Source organism: Dysidea avara, chromosome 8 (assembly GCF_963678975.1).
Source record: "Dysidea avara chromosome 8, odDysAvar1.4, whole genome shotgun sequence".
In the NCBI taxonomy this organism is placed as follows: Eukaryota; Metazoa; Porifera; class Demospongiae; order Dictyoceratida; family Dysideidae; genus Dysidea; species Dysidea avara.
In genome coordinates, this window is record NC_089279.1 from 13,323,602 (window position 1) to 13,347,662 (window position 24,061).

Here is a 24,061-nt window from a genome sequence, read left to right on the forward strand (position 1 = left end):
CTTTAGGTAAGCGTGCTAACCACTGTGCTACTGCTGCTAGCTACCCACCTCCCCTACCTTTCTATCTTATAAATGCTATATACTCAAGTAGTAGTCAGTGCGCGGGCGTAGCTAGCTACCATTGAGGCAGCTGCCTCGGTAAAAACAATGCTCAACAATTCAGGCTGAGCACTGAGCAGGCCTGAGTTTTGGCACCTTGACTATACAGCATTACTGTACCACACACAATAGAATCTATGGCTGTAGTACTAAGCAGGCGGAGCCCATGGTGACAGTCCTGGACCACTTTTCAGCTACTTGAATTTGTATGCGGAAAAAGATCGAGATACTCTAATAGAGCAGTCATCGTAATATACTCTAATAGAGCATTCAGTGTAAATTATAGCCAGTACTCCTACACTGCTTGGTCTAAATCATTTACATTGTTAATTGTCTTTAAATTACTTTTCAAAAGTGTTCCAATGAATTAACTGCATGGCATTGCATAAAGCCCATTGATCATGCATGTATATCATGAAAATAGCTTCCACATGCAATTTCAAAGCATGTATTTTCAAAAATTTCCTTGAGGGAGCATGCCTCCAGACTCCCTAGCTTGACATACTTAGCACATGTAGTTGATTATATCATGGAAGAGATATCTCTGACTTAAATATCATATATCGGATCAATAAAAGTATAGTGTGCATGACTATGACCTCTGTTGCAGTCCATGGATGGCCTGACCCCTCAAAATATCTCCAGTTTTTTTGTGTTGAGTACAATTAAACTAGTCATGGTATACTGTTGCATTAACTAAACTGGAGCATCACATGTAGAAAAGTACTCAGAGTCTTCTGAAACAATTTCTTCCATCCAACCAGAGAATCAACCTGCAAATGCTATACCACCCATGCTTGAAAGTGTTTGTGAATCAGTTGAGTCACAAGCAGACCCTCTCAATTATGTCAATGTATAACTTACTTTGCCTCAGTAAAAATTTTTTTCTGGCTACGCCACTGGTAGTTTCAGTATATAGTAAGAATAATGTAACATAATAATTATTATTCCTTGCTGTCACCATTAGCACCACAAACTTTATTGATCATGTGCATATGCACTACTTTAGTTGCACTAAACTCTGCACTGAATGTCTGAGTGTCATGGTAAATCCATTGGCTATGCAGAGGTGGAAAAGTAACAAAGGGGTTGCACCTCCCCCTTGGTTCATATAATGAGGAAATATATCTTGCCATTGTGTATTTTCCTGTTCCTTTTTGCATGATTATGACTGCTCCCACCAATACAGGACACTGAGAATAATGCATAGTCCTTCCACCTTTAAGATTGTGCAGTCACATGCATATAAAAGTACATGTACAGTTGACTTATAATTAATCATCAATAATTACTTTCCACTCCATCTCTGTTCTTACTGCTTTTGGGGATGGGAAACAAGCAGTGCAATAATGATGACTAATTATATAATTTTCAATTGGTAAAATTACAACAATTATTGTTCCATAAAAATGGTTGCTTTAATTGCGTCTATTAAAAGTTTTAAACTTCTGTAGCCATGGCAAATGCTCAATGATAAACCAGTCCAGCAGGTGGAATGGGTGTATATATATACTACAAAAATAACTAAAGACCACATTGCAAACTTCACCCTTCCCGTAATTATTTTGGTGGATATGGTATGAATAGCTAAACTTTGCATGTTGACTTGTCTTGCCTACACATTGCATGATATAATGTCCTAGCTATGTACACTTTGCATGACTTGTCTCTTACTCTTTCCATGTTGAATTGCCCTATTGCTACACCTTTTATGTTGACTTGCCTACAATAGATACACTGACTTGTTCTACAGCTAGCTATACTTTACATGTTAACTTGTCCTAGCTTTGTACACTGTATTGTCTTAGCAATACACCTTGTGTGATGACTCTTGTCACTTGCATGTTGAGTTTTCTTACCTATACACATTGCATTTATGATTTGCCGTATAGACTTATCCTAGTTACAGTTTATATGTTGACTTACCTAGGACAAGTCAATGTAGCTAGCACTAGTCAACACACAAACTTTAGCAGGGACAAATCACATGCAATCAGTGTAGCTACTATAGGACAGGTCAACATAATTTATATAATTTAGCTAGGATATGTCAGTGTAGCTAGATCAAGTGAGTGTAGTGTATAGGCTGAAACTTCGGTAAACACTAATATGTGCTGAGATATTAAATTTTATAAAATTTACAAAATATAGTTCTACTGGTAAACTGCCCATTCTATGTTAAATTTTATTTTGTGGCACATATATAATTAGGACTACAACAAATACTGCAAAGACTCCAGTACTTGTTTAGAATTTTGGCACTTGGGATAGTAAGATTGACATTCGAGTACTACCAGCTCACACACTGCAATGTTTGTCATCATGAAATGACACCATGAAGACTGTAGAGTTTAATATAGTTCCCATTTGCTGTAAGAACACCACTTGAAAACTACGGAAATCAGACAAAAATGAGAGAAATATAAACAAGAAATGACACATAGGGTTTGTTAGCAGAAAGAGGCTAGTGTGAAATTGATATTACAAAGCCGGTACGTTTAAATATTTACATGTAAGCGTAGCTATAGTAGTAGACCATAATTCCGAATTGTCATGTGCAGATTACTTTATATATTAATACCATACCTGTTTCACTGCCCGTACAAAAGTCTCAATAGTAGCAGTGAAATTTATCCCGTATTTCACTGGTAGCAGTGAAAAAGTTGTAATTGCAATTTCATTGGCTAGAATTTATGTTAACAGTGTAGTGCCAATTAGTGTTCACACGTGTTTAGTACATAATGACAAATTGCGTACATAGCAATGCTCATGCACAGCATGCGTATATGCAGTGAGTTTGGTATTAACTGGGAATAGCATGGGTATATATAGCAATGAAATTTGGGATAAATACCACGAGTGTTGCATTGAAAATGGGTAAAATTTCACGAGGCGAAGCCAAGTGAAATTTCCATTTTCAATGCAACAAGAGTGGTATTTATCCCAAATTTCATTGCTACCCATGCTATTACTAGTACATATAGCATGCAGTAATTGCAGGTTGCTCTAATATACAAATATGTATACACGAGTACTTATACAAAGTACTTGTATTTAACTTAAATACTTTCTGTACTGAAGTTTTTGCCAAGTACACTTGAGCAATTAAATTGTTTATAAGTATTTTGCACCTTTTAGTACTTGTTAAAGCACTGCAGTGAGTGCAATACAGAAAATATAGCGTGAGGGTGTGGTCAAGAGACAAATATGGCATGAGGTGACTGAAGCCTTGGCTTGAGACCACACCCCCATGTTTTCCATAGTGCATGAGCATACATGGTTCTTTAATTAACTCAAGAAGGTAACTATAATATAATACAGTTTATCATGACATGATTTCAATGGCAGTGAGAAAACTAGTGCCTATTTGTAATTAGCAGATTCTAGATTAGGCCATGAAAAGTTAATTATATGTTTCTGGTTCCCTTCCTGGTCATTTTTTTGCAGAATGAATTGTGCAATCATCATACAATAATTTATAATATTTTATATCTGTTGAAAAGTTCACGTCTTGTAAACACTCTTTTTCTTATAAAGATGCACTAGCTTTATGTTAACCTTGTTTTCCCCTATAATTCATGTACTGCTATGTCAAATGTAGTATAACCACATCAAAAGTTGCAAAAAAAATAATTTTTTTTAACAAAAAAAAACAAGCCTGGTCACCTGGTCAATTTCAGGGATTGGTAGGACCAGAAACATAGAATTAATTTTACACGGCCTTATTTTGTAGGCTATACAATGCTGAGTTATCACATAATTTGTGATCCATCAGATCCAGAATTCACTTAGTAGTGAGACAGGAGGATGAGGAGAATGACTGAGGAAGGCTAGCTATGGTGTATGTGAGTAATGGACAGTTTGTACAGCTACCAAATCTTTCAAAAGTGTTAAATTGCCATCAATGTGACAAAGTTGAAGGTGTCAATATCAAGTGACCACTGAATAATTTGCTGGACTTACAATGATGGACAGTTTAGTGAACAATAATATTTAACACTGAATCATATGAATATTGTAGTGGAATTTTAAACATTTGTCTGTAGCCATTAATTTGTTGATAGTTGCTATGGTAATGTTGTTGATAGCTTTGTTAGTGGGGGTAATTGTGGTCACTCCAGTGTCTCTGTGGGTGGTGTCACATTCACACAAAGTGTGCTTTATTACCATACAAAGGAAAGAAAAAAGTATACACTCATATGAAAAATGTAGCCTACCTACAGTATAGGCATAGCATGGAAAATCAAAGCACACCTTTTCCCCTTTAAACTTAGGTGTTATCATACATTAAATGTAAATACCATAATTAAATAAAGTTGATAAAAAACTAAAGAATTTTATGAAGTTCTATGCTACATCTGTGAAGTTTGCCACTGAGTTTTCCAATCAGGATCACATTACAATGGAACCTCTCTTATCCGGGTGGTCTGGTACATATTACCATCCGTATCTCAGAAATTTCCATAACCACTATTGCTATCAGTTAGTGCCATGCAGTTTAATGAGCAGAGGAGGAAGTCACTATAGAGCATTCATGGTCACTCCCCTTGGCTGTAAAAATGTATTATCACCTAGAAACCAAGTGGTAGTTATTATTAGTAGAATAACCACCAAACAGGTAAACAGCCTTTAGGCTCCCTCTCTGTGCTTTCATCTAAACCAAACTTCATTATGGTCAATAGACTACAAGTCACATGACCATAGTCACTGTAACATGATGATGACAATGACTATCTGCAGAATTTACTTAAGAAAATTAGTGCTAGCAAACAACATAGTTTATTTTGATCAGCATCATCTGCAGGTTCCATTGAGTCATCCTTTAACATTATGATGAAAGGTTTGAACAACTACATACCATAATGGTTCTGTGACCCACTTTTACTTGTAAAGAACACTTATATACAGCAATAGTTGAAAAGTACATACTTCTACTTACTGTCTGAACTTTACTTAAGTATTCCCTTGATTTCAACTAGAGTACTAACATGGTGTACATTTTCATATCAAATAATAGAACTAAATGTTTAAATCACATAGAGTAAATCAATGCCAGTTCCACATACCACATCCTTTATTCAATTTTGGTCGATTATAGCGTGCATCTTGGTTATTACAGTTTCCAGTTTGTTTAAATATGCTTTTACTATTTTCTTACAACTGCATTGTGGGGCACCTTATATCATCAATTCTGTAATGACCAGATGTATATACACCAATGGAAAAATTGTATATATGCAACTTACAGTGGTCCTTCCACATTGAGCACAGCATTTGTGCACAGATCTAAATCAAAACTCCCATCTTCCATAGGGAGAAATGCTGCATTGTTTGATATCCCACATAACCATACAGCAGCAGGGTCAACCTGCAGATAAACAAATTATTTACTGAACTGAGCAGGTGAAACAATGTACTATTTACTTATCAGCATTTAGTAACCCCGACTAGAGAACCCTGAAGCCTGTGAAGTAAGTAGTTGTGGTTTGCAAATCGCTTGCAATTAGTACTAATAAATCAAATGAGTCATCAAAATCCAGTTGCATGAATTACAATCACTGGGTGACATTATTGTCTATTCTGTTCAGCAAATTTTTAAATCCTGTCACTTTGCTAGGCATCATTATGTGACTATGTGTAGCTATATGAGATTGGCTGAGTGAAAACCCATACTTTTTGCAAATGTAACCAGGCCTGAAAAACAGGGCATGTGGGCACAAACTACGTCCCGTCAATCGAGTCATATCTCAGCACTAGAATAGAATATTGACATTTCGTAACCTGTATCATAAAGCCAATATAATGTGGGCTGAAAATTGTATGGCTATAGTGTGATGGTATAAAAAGTTATGAGACATGAAAGTTTGAAAAAGTAGGCAGATTTTATGTGCCCACATACCATGTTTGCAGCAGGCCCAGTTACATACTCCATTTTGCTATAAAAACGTATCGAGTAAAAATATAGGTGCCACATAAAAATTCAATTGCTTTGGTGTGTAGAGAGACGAACATGACTAAAACACGCAACAGACTGGGAAATGGACTCACAAACGGACTGGGAAAACCTTACTCCAAAACATCTATTTGTCACAGTTACCCACTCCAAAACAATATCAGATGTTATAGTGACAGTAAATAAACATTAGAATGTCATCTCAAAGCTTACTTAAGCTGCTATTAAGCATTGCGCTTAAAACTGCTCTTGAACTTCATTCTTTTTGTGCTGAATTAAAAGCGCATTCTTGGCATTACTGTAAATTGCTGTAAACAACACTTTTTGAAGAGATGCTGTTACTAATAGATTTGTGTTCAGGCTAATTGCTGTAATTAGTTTCATGGCTCCTTCTCAGTGTAACAGGTGATGGGAGGTGATGGGCAGGCTTCAAAGACTATATTATATAGTCTTCGAAGTCACACGAAAAGTCCACCATGTTGTACTTCATCAGCTGGTAAGGCTGACTGCACCAATAAATTCACACTATGTTAATTATAATTCAACCATGTTTACAGCACTGATAGTGACAATTCGCCCATAACTGCTATTACCCAGGGGTTACTATTCAGTGGACTGGACTACTGGACTGACATATTTTTGGTTTTTGCACATCCTATGGTTGGATTTATGGAATCTTGCTAGTAAGCACCCTTAGGGCACCTGCAGCCCACTTCTAAACGCTGAAGACAAGCAGTGGAATATGCGAAACTACGAACTACTACCGTTCATTTGGCCACTATACAATACTTATTCCTTACCCTGGTGTATAGTAACACTGCAGGCAGTGCAGGGAATGTGACAGCAATAGTTAACCAGTGATAAACTAGCCAGTAGACAATATCCTTCGAGATATCCTTAGAGCAAGCTTGAAGAGCAAGCTAGTCTCGCTGCCAGACTTCTGTTTTAGTGCAGGGGCTAATCAATTAAAGAATACAAGCACCTGTGCTCTAATTGGTAAGCCCCTGCACTGAACTAGGTCTGGCCATGCAAGACTAGCTTGCTCCTCAAGTGATATCTCGAAGAATATTGTCCACTGGCAAGTTGATTGCTGGTTAAATACTTTGTTACATTCCCTGCACTGCCTGCAGCATTACTACACACCAAGGTAAGGAATAAGTGTTGTATAGACTACAGTAGCTATAGTGCAGCATAATAACGGTATGAAATTATTCAATACAAGACAGTTTTCGCATATTCCATTGTTCGTCTTCATCGTTTAGAAGTGGTTTAGAAGTGGGCTGCAGGTGCCCTAAGAGTGCTTGCTAGCAAGACCCCATAAATCCAACCATAGAATGTGCAAAAACCAAAATAATATGTCAGTCCAATGTTCCAGTCCACTGAATAGGGATGCCCTTTTTTTATTTTTAAAGGGAGACTATTTCAGTATAAAAATACTGAGTAAACAGACTATGACTGATACATGTAAATAAATAGTTTTATTGTCAAGGTCAGGGTTCCAAAGGACTTTTTACATGCCTCCCCTTCTAAAATCACTTAGTACACGTGCTACAAACCCCATAAGAAATTTGGTGCTTTTATCAAAAAGTCGAACAATGCTGCACTAACTATAACAGTTGTTTATAGCTATAACGTTTAGCAATACGCGCCATAAAACTTTTCGCGTGCAAACCCTCTATCCATAAATGACAAAGGCAAAATTCGCTTGCCCGCATGCCTCTTTCAGAGTGAACAGGACCACCAGTATACCAACTGGAGTGGCCCAAAATGGTGTGTGAAAGCAGGGGCGGAGGAAGTAGTTCATATGAGGGGGGGCTGGGCTGACCCAGATGTATCTCTGGTTTGGTAAGGTGAGACCAAAAAAAAAAAAAAAAACCTCACAACCAACTGACAAGAGCTTTCCACCTCACTAGCTACGCATTTATAGCTGATAAACTACATAAAAGTCTTTACATAGCTAGCTACACTCACTGCTTTATTAGAGTGACTGCTCTATTAGAGTATCTCTATCTTTACTGATCACAATTTTCAGCCCCACACCAAGAAGGATAATTTCGGTGTGATATCATTCTGAGGGGGGGCTAGGCCCCCTAGCCCCCCCCCCCCCCCCCCCCCCTTTCCGCCGCCTATGTGTGAAAGTACTCTGATGAGTAAAAGCTAGCTCTTCCCATACTGGCTGTAGCTATAATGGCATTTTTCATATGGGTCTCCGCTACACAATAATACAGATGTGTTATGTATGAGATGCGTTATGTTGGTCCGCGCTATGTGATAAACAATCATACAGCTTACGTGAAACAGTCTCCTGAGGCTATCTACTGTAACCTGTTCGATTTGAATGCTGTAAGAAAGTTGTCCCTTTGAAGCACGACTGTGCTACGATGGTCATCTATGTATCTTGTAGCCATTGCCACCAAGTTGTACCGGCTGCACAACAACAACAACAACGTCAGTGACGCCTTCGCTTGTGTCCACTCACTTGTGTCCACTCACTTGTGTCTTTGACCACATGCACGATTGACACGAAACCCTCAGTCGTTGCAACAACGGAAAAATATCACGTGAGTAAGTTATCTTTTAATTGAACTGTGATCTGATCCTGTCAAACTTTTCATGTCAAGGTAATCATTATAAATGTTTATCTGGGTTAACAGACGAGTTCATCACATGTAGCAGTTTTGTAAATGTCAAGGAAATTGGTGGAGGCAAGAGTTCCGGGGTGTCTAGAATTACTTTTGTGTAAATTATTAATTATGTGCTGATCCAGTATACAGCCCTGCATGTGAAGGGGCGGGTGCACCAGACTATGGTAGAATCCATCCCTATAGCTAATGTGCTAGCCCTGGTGGGGGATTTGCCACACACTCTTGGGGCATATGAAAAGTACAGCACCTTAAATTTGTTTACATGATTACATCTTTCATAATCATGCATGTGCCATGTCCTCACTGCATATCACAATTTAGTTTGGCAACTATATGTATGCACATTTTACCTTAGATGGTACTACTCTGTCTTCATTACTTGGTGATTGTAAGAGCATGTTTGCGTAGTTAGTATTTACTTAAGTTGTGACAGACCCTCTAGTAGTACTGCAGTGAAGTACTATTTGAAAGTTCTGCCGTTTAATTGTCTTTGATCAGCTATACTTTTGTAAATTTTACTTCACTAGTGTGTATAACGAGGAATATTCTAAGTATAAGTGATCATACTTTTATTTGATGAATTGGGTAAAGGACCATTGGCAAGTTATTGTAATCACCATGTTGTGTAGTGCATATTATAATGTTACAGGATACAGTGTACTTCTATACTGAGTGGGCAGGAGTACAGCGATGTTTTACCATCCTAAGATGGACGTGCGCAGTTTGTACTATAACTGAAGAATGAAGAAATACTGGGGTGGATACTTCATATGAATGTGAAATGGCAGATTACTTGGTTTTGATGACAGTCCCTTACAGTGAAGTGGATAGAGGAATTGGCTGAGGAGGTATTAGCTATAGTTGTATACAATCACTGTAGTGAACTGGACTGGTAGACTCAGGTTTTTTTTTCTCCCTTTTCACCAAATATTGGTCAACTGGCTATTGTTTGTTATGTAGAATATGCTAATCTTATGTAGTTAGACCACTCCCACCACCACACATGAAAGAAAGCACTGTAGCCATTCCAAAATATGTCAGCTTTGCCCAGCTGCAGCTATACGGGATGTATTGCCTAGCAATGGATGGAATAGCAAGACAATCAGCTGATCCAGAAGACCATCAGATACATGGTTATTATGTAGCTAAACATGTTCTGTATGATTTATACTCCATGATAAAAAGAATGGCAGTCATAAATGATTTTCTGGAGATCATGCCATGAAAGAAATGTTTGACTGCAAAACAGATGAGTATATACTTACATTGATGTAGTTAACAGCTGTCTCTTTCAAGATTGATTGGCAAATGATACCTGCAAATTGTGGTAAAATGCACAGACACAATGCCCAAATATGTACTTAAAAGACGGAAGAAAGAAAAAAAAAAGCTTGAGTCCAGTAGTCTAGTCCACCAGTCAAGTCCACCAGTGATTGTATACCATTAGCAATGGTGATGTTTTAAATGCTCTATTTTCAGTTGTATGCAATCACTGGTGGACTGGACTAAATATTTTTTCTTTAGCACACAATTGGGCAGCTATTGCTACTAATAACATTGAATGTAAAATATGGTAAACCCGTCTACCTATTCATCTTAAGATGTGTGCAATTTGCATAACAACTCTCTCTTGGAATAGTATGACTACTTATCGTGTTGTGGTAACCATGGGTCCTAAATACAAGTTAAATGCATGGTAAAAGTTAACTGTCTTGCTATTCCATAGCTGATACAAAGGTTCTAATAGTTTTTTTGCATGACAGCAATGACAAGCAAAATCACGTGCACAAGATTTTGACCAATCAAAGTGATTCATTTTGAACTATGTGACTTCTGCTTTAGATTTGACATACAAGAACTATTAGAACCTCTGTATATAGCTGCATGCAGTTGGTCTGGCTTGATCACCACCTCTGTTTGTGTATGAGTTTCTTTCTGGGAGTGGTCTAACTACATCAGACTAGCATACTTACAACCAGTTGCCCAAGTATTTGGTTAGAAAAAGGGAAGAAAACACTAGTCAGTCCACCAGTCCAGTCCACTAGTCCAATCCATACAACCTGTATCTATTTGGTTTAGAAAGGTACTAACACTGGACTGGGTCACTGGACTACTGGACTGGTATATATATTTTTGTTTTTAATTAAATTTTTTTACATTCCAGGATACAAATTTGTGTTTTTTTGCTGTATGTGTAAAAACTTAATACCTACGTGGTACATTCTCCACCAAAGCATCTATTGTAGACTACTTGCATATATAGCATGCCTAGTTTCAAAGTTGATTGTGTATATTGATAGCAAATGTTTTAATTCCCATGTTTGCTCCAGCAGTATATTATAGATACATACTGTACAAGTACGTAGCTGCCATGTACACTGCACTGTAGTCGTATTCAGTAAATTGCACTGTGTAAGTGTGTTGTACATACCCCTATCGTGCTTATGTACACATTAGTGTTCTTATCTGCAAATAGAATGATTTGGTGGAAAAGGAGGCATTTCTAAACAATAACATGAAGTGAAAAACTGATATATCGCTAATACCATAGCTAATGTAATAATCTTGGGACATGTTACAGTCACATTCAAGAAGTAATAACTAAAACAAGTGTGTTGAAGAAAGTATAACAGCCAATATGGCTAATAAAAGTGATGAAAAATGCAAAAGACAGTAGTCCAGTCCAGTATTTGTACCTTCCCAAAGAGCTGCTGGGTTAGCGGTAGTGTCTAATCACCAGAGGGGGTGCAACACATGTTAGAAGCTATCAAAAAGAATTCATGTTGATTGCATATTTTGACTTCTTAACTGATGCTTATTAATCTAGCTTTTCATCTAAATTACGGGATTATGGAGACCTTGAATACAATTTCCAGTGCTGTTCTCTTCCATTGTTGGTGTTTGCCCTCCATTTCATGTGTATTCATTACGTGATAACAATTTCAATCGCCCAGTATATTAATATCAAGTCACTAAGGCTCAGCGAGGTTCACTGCACCATTAAATTATGCCTAAGATAAATCTTCAGTTGGCACCTAGTTTTTAATGAAACACTCCTAAAGTAGATTTTTAATTGCTTTGTACAAATTCTATGAACTCAGGTGAGTGTGTCGTACCTCCTCTGAATCTTTGTAGCTGTTGGACAAGTCTTTATGGGAGCATGCATTAAAATGTTCGTGGTGCTTAATTGTATGAGCAGTATAATAGAAGCCACACCACCATAATAGTTATATCACTTTCTGTTTCTGCATACTAAAATCGTTAGTTACAGTGTTTTGCATGTTGATTGTCGGTCAAAAACCATCAAAATGCAATATTTAAATGCACTCATGTGGTTTCTCTGAACTAAGTGCTTTATAGTATAGAGAGGCTTTCTATTTTGTAAACATATAGTGTTCACATATTACAGTAATTCATGGTAACTACTTATGTGATCAAAAAATGTGATATACCAGTATCAGCAATGATACTTTTCATATCAAGCATCAATACTTGCTATAAATGGTATCATATTAGTGACGTTGCCAGATACTTTTAAAACACAGCACTTGACAAATTTGTCAACAAACCAAACCTGCACTTATACTGCCTATTGTTATCAACCTACATGAATGGTGGTCCATCATTGGTAGGTATTGTGGGAAGGTCAAGTTGCTGTCACATCAACATTTGCTAAATACAGTACCTGTGTCTACAGGATTGTTTGTACACATGAATCAATTCTGAAACAATTTACCAGCACACAAATTGCATGTGATGTGACACAATTGGAGCTCAAAAGGATATACAAAGATCATTTTCCAGTTATCACTTGCAATTAGAGTTACAAGGTGATCGTGTATTAAACTGCATGTGTCATCTACTATGATGGGTGGCCAGACTTTTTCAAATTCTTACAAAGAATTTGATTGGCTATTTTTCACGTGATATTGTTCTATTCCAAATGTGTATTTCGCACCATATGCATAATTATGGCATGGCAATCCATACCATACAAGTACATATATACCCAGTATAGCCTGTAATAATATGATATGATTTGCTGCATATGCATACACGGATAATAGCAGAAGGGATGGGGATTCATCTCCCGTCAGCTTACAGGGCTAATTCCATGTAGCCAGTCCAAGCTAAAGTATCTGTTCAAGATTAAAATACTCTAATAGAGTAGTCAATAACTCTAACAGAACAGTCATTTTGCGCCGAATAACTGATTATTTATGGAACCACTTTCTAACAACTTCAACTCTGCACATTTCACATTTTATGTCCATGCTTATTGATGTTCCGAAGAACCCATTCCCACAAACTTTAATCAACTTAAATGACTGTTTTTTTTTTTCACTTTTGGTTGTTAGCACTAGTTGCTGGCATGCACACCAATAATTTTAATTGTAATTTTGTATGTGCATGCTGTAAAGCTATTCTTTTTTATGAGGGAAAATAGCGTCAGCCAAAGTGGCTGTTTCTCAGCTGTGCCCTGAGAGCACAATAAACATTGTAATATAAGTCATGCAGTATACACCTACACTATACTCAAATCAACACTCTAATAGTAGCAACCAGCTGAAATTAGAAGGTATAGCTAAGTGGCCTAGTACAAAAGTAACTGATACATAGTTAATAGCATATTATTGGTAATAATTGGGATGTCTCACTAGCTTAATGCTTTACACCTAGAAAGCAGGATTTAAAACAACGCACTGCATAGCATGAATGAATAACTATATAATGCTCTTTTCAGTATTCCATGCCAATTTATTTGGGAAGTGGGTAAGGAAGTGACTTTTAGTCTTCTTAAATTTGAAACTTTAAAATTCTCTCTCATAACAGCATGATTTTTATTAAAATATAAATATTTCTAATTTTAACGTGCTAGGTGCAAACTTGCTATCCCAAAGGTCCACATGCATACAGAACTATAAATGCTTCCAAGTTCAATCTCAGAGTGCACAGTTTAATTTAGTTGAGCAGCCTGGCCCAAGAAAAATTTTGTTAACTACTAAACTAATCTAAAATGCCTGTTGATGTATTAGCTGTGCTGCAGCAATTGATGCATCAGTGAGCATGCAGGCTACCTTTGTGGCATCTAAACTGACAAGAGTGAGACTTCAGACAGGGAAGATACCGTAAAATCCAGTTCTGCAAAAGGATTAGGCATATCCAAGGTAAGGTTGTCAATATCAGTCAAGTTGGTAAAACTTCAAGTAAAAATTGTTAAACAAGTTAGCATTCTGTACATCTATGCATGCACACATTAAATTAAAAAAAACAACAACAACAACAAGGTGTGACTGTTATATTAGGGTATTTGACTGTTCTATAGGGTATCGTGATCTATCTAGGAAGTGTGGAATATGTAATGGACCAAGATAGCGGTTCATCCTGACCTGCAATAAACAATTGGGTGGCCATGGAGAAACACTGACACACAGCTAGTGTGGGCAACAAACTGTTTGATGCTCTGTACCAACTCGAGTCATATATGATTGCCCAGTATCATAGGATCCCAGAAGCATAAAAAAGAACCATGGTAGAAATGGCAAACTATACGTCTACTTGCAGAAAAGATATAAACACAAGCGGAAGAAATGCATATGCATACGGTACAACCGTACGCATATGGTATGATTTTTATATTATAAGCGTATGGTACATACCATATGTGTATGGTACGAAATATACATACTTTATAGAACAATATCACTAGCAAAAGGAATTGTAACCAATAACTGTCTTGCAATCTACTGTACCACTAATCACTGTAATCAGTTCAAATTATCACATCAGTATACCCATCTGTAGTACTACAAATTATTGTATGTTATCGTTAAAGCACTGCCACATGTGTGAACAGAAAATGCAGTACGAGAGGTGTGTCGAGAGGCTAATACAACATGAGGTGAAGCTGAGTGCTGTATTTGCCTCGAGACCCTCCTTCCCTTACTGAGTGCTTATTTGCCTCAAGACCCTGTCTGAGTGGGGTTGTTTTTGTAATACATTCCTTTTGTAACTGTTCTGCATAACTGTACTGTATTTGTCCAATTATCCACATAATTGTATATACTGTATGACTCATACAGTATAGTTATATACTGTATGTAGCTATTTGGTACAATATGGAAAATCCTTATCAGTACCTCTTAGATGGTACATTTATATTCTTGATCAAATATTAAGGCACTGTTTGTATTGTCAAGAAGAAAAACAATGCAGTGTATACCAAGCTCCAGCACATTATGCTTGAATTTTAACCACATTGGTATTTGATCAATACTTTAAAGAAAGTATCGAATATCGTATAAATCAAATACTCTAGTATCACACAATATGTATTGGAAATTATGTAACAATGGCTATTTGTTATGTTTTGTGCATTACAGCTGTAAGTTGCTATCCTTTCACAACTAATGGCAAGGGCATACAGTGGAACCTCAGTTATCTGGACCCCACTTATCCGGATTCTTGGTTAACCGAACTGCGGAAATGACTGCTCTATTACTGTTCTATTAGGGTAGTTGAAAATACTGGTATTTCTTTATGCTATTTTAATGCTATTTATACACAGTTTCAGAGATACAAACTTTTCAGACTTATGGACCACTGGGTTTGGATAACTGAAGTTCCACTGTATATAAATATGAGGGATGATAATACCATGAGTTCATAATATAAAACTTTTATATTATGGTAATACTTTATGTATTCACTGTGCTCACAACTACAGGGTGGATGACCTAATATAGGTGTTATACCTTCAGTGAAGTCATGACAATGGTTGGTCAACATTTACCAGGTGGGGTAACCACAATCAGTAGTAGTCACTTGAACAGAATCTTACTCTTGTTATAGGAGAGCTTTTAAATTGAAATATGAATGGATAACCTACCCTTGACAAATATATGTGTGTGCATGTGTGCGCACACGTATGTGAGTACATGTATGTGTGTGTATGCATGCGTGCTAAACCCAATCTCTGAACAGCATGGAACTGTTCAGTGCCACCATAGATGAAGAAGTGTAATCCACCAGTGTGGCTACAAGCCCCTCAGCTGCAGTGGAGGAATGTGTGACTCATATGAAATAGCAAGACATGTGTGCATGTGTGATGTGTTCAAATTTATTGTGTAGTGCGTAAATGTGCATGTGTAATGTGTTTATATATTCTCCTCCATTATCCATTTCTATCATTTTCAACTCAAAAGACAGTAAGACAGAAGGTGGTTGATTTCTCAGTGTTGAAAACTACACTTTAAAAGGTGGTCGTCATTGTAAGTTACATTCTGTTTGTGTTTCTGCCTACTTACTGCAGATCACCAATAGACTTGAGAACTTATTTGGATGAAGTGACTGGAGGAATTGAAACTTTATGAGCTGTTCATGCATGGTGTTGCTATATAACTGATTGAATGATGAATATAGAGTTGCTTCTAGTCTACTTATACTTGTAAATTGCTTTTTTGAAGGGGGGGGGGGGGTGGGGATTGGTATTCCTAGCCAGGAGTGACATTCCTTAGTGTGTGAAGATGCCAATATATATATACACTGTAGATTAATTAATTATAGGCTTTATCTTTTTACTATGGTCTGTGCATGGCTACGCTTACCATTATATGGTATCACTTCATTGATCAAAATTAATTTTACAATGAATCATTATTAATGTACAATGATGTAATAAGGGTATTTATTTTGTCATGTGAACATGCATAGTTTCCATGGTGCTAGTATTATTGAGAGAAAACCAGCTGCTTTTGCCAAATCTACAGCAGAAACAGCCATGGACAAGGTAAGTAATATCCTCAGGCCCTTAGTATCTACAGATTTGGACCTTCAGGCTTATAAATTTCATAGACTCCCGTACAACTATTATTTATCAAATACTGTACTCAAAACAGCAGTGCAGGAGGTGGATTTTTATTATATTCTTTTACAAACTAAATAGCTGAATTAGTTAGCTAAAATGAATCAGAATGCAGTTTTCTTAGACTTCTACCAACTTTACAACTGCACTCCACACATAATGATGCCCAACAAAATGAAAGGGTAGCTATATTTATAAGTATCTGCAAAACAGACTAGGCAATGCTGAGTGTCATTGCCAACTTTCCATGGTCATAAGGCTATTATTCAAGAGAGAAAAAATGCATTGCAGGCATATGGGAACATGAATACAAGGCAACGTGTATAGCACAGCAATGAATAGACTGCTACTGCTAAATAGCATAAATTATCAGATTGTCTGATTTAGCATTAGAAAAACAGAAAATTTGTGCTGTTTACACCTGGAAATTTAATTAATAAAAAATACTTTATTTCCAATACAATTTGTATGAATTGAAGCAATAATACTGCATTGCATACAAGCAAAGACATTTCAAGCTCCGAATAACATCTAATCCATTCTGTAATCACTTAAACATCAAAATGATATTTGAATTTGGCTGACTTGATTGACATAGGCTAGCAATTTTAGTTACCAGTTTTTTCAAAACCTCCCTCCCTCCCTCTCAGTCCCTACACAGGTTTCACTGTTACCGAAGTTTAATATTTTTAACTTTGATCCGGCATACGTCAGTGTAACTAGTACAGGTCAACATTCAAAGTATGTAATAAATACAAGTCAGTGTAACTAGTAGAAGTCAACCTTCAAAGTAGGCAGGGAAAGTCAGGATTTTAGCTATAGAACAGTCACAAGTCATTGTAGCTAGCACATGCAGGTCAGCATGCAAAGTTTAACTCAGACAAGTCATTGTAGGCTAGGAAACTCAGTTTATCTATATAAAGGGATGTGACTTTCACAATTCAACATTCAGTGTTTAAATCAGTGCAGCTACCACAGTTCAACATTCAAGTTATATGTATTGGACAAGTCATTCAGCTCATGTAGTGTAGGTAGCTATATCTGGAACAGATCAACATGCAGCGTGGCTAGGATTCATTATGCAAAGTATTTTTATGAAAAGTCTACATGCCAAGAGTATCAATTTAGTGTTGATGTCAAGTAGTATAAATTTGCAAGTAATTATTAATCATTGAAAGAGTATATGCATGGATTAAGTACAAGTCATCAGACAGCACATTGCACATTACAAGTGATAAGCACGTGTATAATTTTATTTGAAATTCTACTTTGTCATTGTGCAAAATTTGATGATGTTGTCATTGTCTCTCCACTGTTTTACAGTATCAATTATATAATGTAGTGTATTATATCCCAATAAACAATTAAATTTTTTTTGTGATTAATCTGCTGATGCTCACTATTTTTAAATTTGAGACCTACATAAATGTATTTGCTCAACACCCAAAATGCTCTAATAATTATTATTAAACAATCATTATTAATTCTACTTAGTAGGCAAGTAACAGTGTTAGTGGATATCATTTGCCTGTAAATGTCAACAGACTCAACACATTATCACAAGTGGAAGTAGAAATAGTAGCTACACTAAATGCAATAAATTTTGTAACCAGTTACTGTAGCTAATATCAGTAGAGCATTTTTTGAAGTAAGTTAACTGGTGTAGTGCTGGCCAACATAGCTTTGATGTGTACATGGCATGCAGTGGGACCTGAGATTGTGAGCTATTTGCTCAGAAATCCTTGTGTATTACAACTTACCAAGCAATTGTTTATTATATGAACAGCCCATAAAGCTTGGTCTAGAATGATCTGATGCTTATTTGGGCACACAAAACACTCTAATTAAACAGTCATTTTCTGAGTAAAACAATTCAATATTATAAATAAATAATGGCCCTTGTCTCACTTAAGGATATCAGGGTTGATGTGATCATGATCAAGAGTGGTGAAATTCAGTGCTGCAGTAAAGCAACCAAGAGATTTAACAGACTGAATACAATAAAATTTACCAGTGAATGTATATACCAGTAGAGTATTAAATTTTTTCGAAGTACATGTAAGTTAACAGTGTATAGTATAATAATATTATGTAGTGCTTGTCAACATAAAACTCTAATAATAATGTACCTTAATGTACATGCACACACACACATAATAATTATATATATGGAACCTGAAGTTACAAGCTTTTTGCTCAGAAATGCTTGCGTACCTCACCATTGATCTAGATTATTTTTAACTTGGTCAATAGTAGAGCAGTGATTAAATTAATCTAATGTTTATTTGGGACCAATAACAGGATTTCATTTTTGGAGGTGGGGGGGTCATCTCCCCTTGACAAACTCTTACCCCCACTCAAAATTTAAGCAATATAGTTTAAATGAAAGTGAGTCTAAGATACAAATGTTTCTTAGTAGGAATGTGGAACCTGAGATGCACTAAAATGAATCTAAAATGTAAAAACTCCCTGGAGCGGCATTTTATTCTCATGTATGAATGCCCCACAAGCTATCTTATTCTTAATATTTCCTGGGGGAATGTCATTCTCACTCATTTCTCAGGTATCTAAGAATGCACTAGAAGCAATCTAAAATTCAGAGTGACATGTCATTCTCAGATACATGGGAATGCACCAGAGGTATTCTGAGAGTCTAAGATACAGGTATGCCCCCAGACCCCCAGATGAGATGCTGGGTGCATAAAAGTAAACACATGGATCTTTAAATTATTGCCCCCCTCCCTATATTATTCTTGTAAAACTATATCCCCACCCCAAATGAAGGTCTGCAATAGTTAAATTATGCTAATTGAGCACACACACACACAAAAACACTCTAATTAAACAGTCATTGCTTCTAATCTCTGAAGGCATGCCCCCAGACCCCTAGATAGGCATGCTGAGTGTGCTTTGCATACCAGTTGTAAGATGCCTCTGTTATCACCCCTCCCTTGGATTCATCCCTGCTTACCAAATAATAGTAAGGATACCTATGTAGTTATATACACGAACAGCTTATAATGCCTGATCTTGAGAATTTTTACTTGGTCTATAGTAGAGCAGTGATTAATCTGAAGCTCATTAGTTTAATTACCCTAATTGAGCACAAACACATTGAACAATCGTTATTTTTACTGGAGGAAGTAACAGCGGATATATTATCATTTGCCAGTAAATGTCTACACACACTTCAGTATGGAGCTTTATAATATAGCATGAAGTGACCCTTGACTCGCTTTCCAAGGATGTCATGACCATGAGTGACAAGTTCAGTGGAAATAGTAGCTAAAGCAGTCTCGAGATGTGCCTTTTGGCATACCACAGTACATACAATGCAAACATCATGGACTTATATTACTTTTGTCCTCCTTTGTGTCCCATTTCTTTTAGGTGTTGATTTGCAGTAGTGTCATTAGTGTGATACATGGTTTCCCTACATTTGTAAACAGAAATCGTTTGTATTTTATGTGGTTACTGGATTGATTGCAAAGGCACTTCTATCTAATACTGTTCTTTGTTTGTAACACTGTGAAACGAACGGGCTGAGCATAACTGAAAGCAAAGCGTAATGGCCCTTCACTTTTGAGCCAGTTATTGATAGCTGGGGAGCACGTTCAGATGAAAACATTAACTCTGGTATCATCATCCTTTCTTTTGATGTGGGTTAACCAGTCATAATAATGTTCCAAAAAAGCAAACAAACAAATATAAGGAAAAGTATCGAAAACAAACAATGCTCACCCATCCTGTATTCCATTTTAAAGAGACTATGTATGTTCATTTCAATTGCTATATCTGCTAAAACAATGCTCTTGCTGTAAGAGTTGGACAGACACACAGAGGCAAATTCAAGGAGGTACAACAGGGTAGTAGGTATATGGAGTATAGGGGGTTTGGGGGGCTGTGTTCCCCCCAGATGCTAAAGCTATTTCATGTTTCAGAACTGAAAATTATGATATAGAGTGGTTTTATGCACAAATCATACTGCTACTACATTGATCAAGAGTATAGCGAGAAGCGAGTCATGAGTACTTCAATGAACCTAACGAATGGCATGCACAAGACTATGAGTACTGCATTTACTAGCAGACTAAGTGTGGGATAGTACTACTGCAGTACTATCCTATGCATAGGCACACTTTGTCTGCTGGGGCAAAGTACATTGAAAAATATTTAAGTAAAGTACAAGTACTTTTGAGATTTATAAGTACATGACTTTCAAGGCCATGTACTTAAATACAATGCAGGTACTTTTGATAGTGTTTAAGTACAAGTACACATTTAATGAGAATTACTACTCTTATCACTTTATAGTGTTCGATTGTGCATGTACATGTAGTTTCTACAAACATCAACTGTGTAAGCCTGGCATGATAAGTGACACATTCAAAGAGTGAGCACCATTAATTTTTTTTTTGCTATGCAGTCAGTGGTATGAAAATTTGAAATCGTGATAATTTCACATTGGTTGTCCATGAAACCCAAATACATAAATCGTCACATTTATGAAAATAAACTTGTCAGACTACAATTAGCTGTGCTATTGGCTATACTTTCAAGTATGGGGTGTTCAGTTTTACACATTTTGATTTTCTTGGTCAGTCAACTAGAAACCAACTGTAAGGTAGTATCTCAGAAGTAGAGGGACTCAGGTGAGTCCTTATTGTACTTTGACTATTAATTCCAATGTCAGCTTCTGCATTTCACATGTATATGCAGCTCTATGCATGCACATATGAAAGGACTTCATTGTACTTCATTTACTTCAAAGTACTTATAGTACTTTTAAGTATACTTCAAGTACCTTAAGTACATTGCTTAGGACTTAATTATAAGTACAAGTACATTACAAAGAGTATTTAAGTATAAATACAAGTACTCTAAAAGGTATACTAAAGTGTCCTTAGGTACAAGTACCAATGTACTTTGCCCCAAGCCTGGACTACTGCAGACATCAGTTTTCATACTCAAGCGTTTTGTGTGATGACTGTTCTATTAGAGTATTTGACTGACTGCTCTATTAGAGTATCTTGATCTTGTATGCTTTTTAAAAAGGAGGCATGTGCCCCCTTTGGATCCGCCACTCTTTCCTCTCTCTCTCTCTCTCACACACACACACACACACACACAAAGCTGTCTACTGTCTGCCCAGCAAAGCAGCACTGGGATGTCTGTGCATCACTCAGGTGCTTGAGCCTTGTGCAGGCAAATCCTCCTAGGGCAGGGACTGTCCAGATCTCACAGAGCCCAGAGTTCCACAATGACCCCAACACCACTAAATGAGAGGACAGTTGGACATTTGTTTCCCTAGTAAACATCGGGTACCCATTGATGTTACAGCTAGTGGGCTGCTTCCCCAGATGACATTAGGCCACTAGGTAATTTGGAGTTGTTTCCTTGAGCAAGAAACATTATTCACATTACTCCAGCTTACCCAGCTGTATATTGGGAGGCATAACCAGGCATCAAACCTGGAACCTTTTGATTACCAGGCTGATGCTCTAGCCACTTGGCTATGCTGCCCATGCACGTACGCACGCACACACAAATGCCTCCCATAGCCCTTCTGTCATGGGGACCAGAAGACCCAATAACAAAAGAAAAGATCTGAGACCACACACCACATTTCTTCGGATTGGCAGAAATCTGTTAAAAATTCATTTCACTATTGTGCGTGGACACTTGAGGATACCTACATAACACATATGAAGTTTCATTTGATTTTCCACCCATTCACTTTACTTGTTGTTATTGCTATTATGACAAATGCCCTACAATGCCACAGCAATGCCCTACAATACACAGCAATGCCCTACAATACCAAAGTTGTGCGTGCTTGATGTGTCGCACGTACAACTTTGGCTAAATCCGAAGTTATACGTGCGACACATCAAGCACAAGCTGATTTTGCTGCCAGTTTGCACCAATCATTGTCTGCTGATCTACAGAGAATCATGGCACTGTCTAGTGAGAAGGGTTTGGCTTTCAGCTTTGCCTGTTGACGAGCACGGCTTTGCTTTACATAAGGGCGCTTTTCATGATACACTTTGCTTGCGTTATGGGTGGCTTCCATCTGGTTTGCCTACACAGTGCGTTTGTGGTAAGGGATTCTCTGTGGATCATACTATGAATTGTCCCACTGGTCGTTATCCCACCCTTAGGCATAATGAATTAAGGGACTTTACTGCTGATGCCCTATCAGAAGTGTGTTCTGGTGTGTGTGTGGAACCTTCATTACAGACCCTTTCAGGTGAAACATACTCAACGGCAATTGCTGAGGATGGGGCTTGTTTGGACATCTCAGCTGATGGGTTCTGGGGTGGCCAACACAAGAGGACTTTTTTTGATGTCGAGGTTTTCAACCCAACTGCTTCATCGTACAAAACTACTCCAGTGTCTTCACTGTATCGGCGATTTGAGGAGAAACGCAGAAAATATGAGCAAAGGATCAGAGAAGTTGAGATGGGCTCTTTTGTACCGTTAGTGTTTTCCACATTTGGTGGAATGAGTGGGTGTACTAATGTTGTTTACAAACGTCTGGCCTATTTGCTGTCTTTGAAAAGGGGTGTTCCTTACAGTAGTGTTATGGCCTGGTACGCTGTCACCTTAGTTTTTTAGCTGCTGCGTCCAGCAATTGCTTGTCTCAGGAGAGCACGCTCCCACAGTGGCTTCCCGGCCAGCCATAGGGCTCTTGTCCTTGCTCTGATAGAAGGTCAGGTGCCTTTCCCTTAATCCAATAAATTTTTTAGTCTTTCTTTTGGCTAGAATTTCAACATCTAGTGCTAGGGGTGGTGGAAAGGGGTGCTGGATACCCCGGGAAAAAAAACAAAAAATAAACAATGCCACAGCAAGCCTACTAAAATGTCTACGACTATTTTCCAGCTTGCACGCTCGCGCCTGCACACACACACAGAGCCCGTGCATGGTTCGAACATGGCTAACTTACAGCAGGTAGCTAGCTAGCAGTTGATATTCGACCATGAAATCTGAATAGTTGAACAGCCGGCCAAATAAGTTTCACTATACATGGCCTCGTCTCAGATCAGTTAACAGGAGGGCTTTATTTAGAACCGAGGACACTTTATCAGGTAAAACTCGGCAATTTCCGGTTTAACTCGAGCAGCTGGGAGAATATGTTGGATACTGTACTGTCTATGGCTAAACACCTAGATACTAATTTTCAATCCCCCTCACCTTGGGCTATTGTATACGAAAATCATATTTTAGGTTTTTGGAATTTAGGCATCATACCGTCGTAGCTATATACTGTGACCCAATTTACCCAAATACAAACAGTAAAGTATACAGCGCTGCGCGCGCGAAGCGCTGTATACTTTACTGTTTGTATATTATGATATTGGTTGGCGAGAAAATACACGGACCCACCCTGTAGAGAGATCAGCTAGAAACTAGACACAATGTAAGCAGTTCAGCTACAAGCAAATCACCCTTAGTGAGTTCATCTACAAACAAATCAACCTGCAGTGAGATCACCCACAA

The 24,061-nt window shown here is 37.5% G+C and overlaps 3 long non-coding RNA genes across 6 annotated transcripts; 1 reads left to right on the forward strand and 2 right to left on the reverse strand.

The window, feature by feature from the left end:
* Window positions 1–5,067: 5,067 nt before the first annotated feature.
* Window positions 5,068–8,607, reverse strand: LOC136264262 (uncharacterized). The gene is made up of 4 exons (XR_010705030.1): window positions 8,532–8,607; window positions 8,345–8,479; window positions 5,346–5,467; window positions 5,068–5,290 (listed from the first exon to the last, which is right to left on the reverse strand). It is a non-coding gene; the product is annotated as an uncharacterized lncRNA (long non-coding RNA).
* Window positions 8,608–16,153, forward strand: LOC136264263 (uncharacterized). Of its 4 annotated transcripts, XR_010705032.1 has the most exons (4): window positions 8,608–8,673; window positions 9,347–9,545; window positions 15,425–15,493; window positions 15,550–16,153. It is a non-coding gene; the product is annotated as an uncharacterized lncRNA (long non-coding RNA). The 4 variants fall into 4 exon arrangements; XR_010705034.1 differs by lacking the exons at window positions 8,608–8,673; window positions 9,347–9,545 and having other exon boundaries at window positions 15,116–15,493; window positions 15,550–15,968; window positions 16,021–16,153; XR_010705033.1 differs by lacking the exons at window positions 8,608–8,673; window positions 9,347–9,545 and having other exon boundaries at window positions 15,116–15,493; window positions 15,550–15,627; window positions 15,682–16,153.
* A 2,354-nt stretch (window positions 16,154–18,507) lies between these two features.
* LOC136263102 (uncharacterized) lies at window positions 18,508–23,814 on the reverse strand. The gene is made up of 3 exons (XR_010704461.1): window positions 23,508–23,814; window positions 19,920–19,994; window positions 18,508–18,521 (listed from the first exon to the last, which is right to left on the reverse strand). It is a non-coding gene; the product is annotated as an uncharacterized lncRNA (long non-coding RNA).
* Window positions 23,815–24,061: the final 247 nt, after the last annotated feature.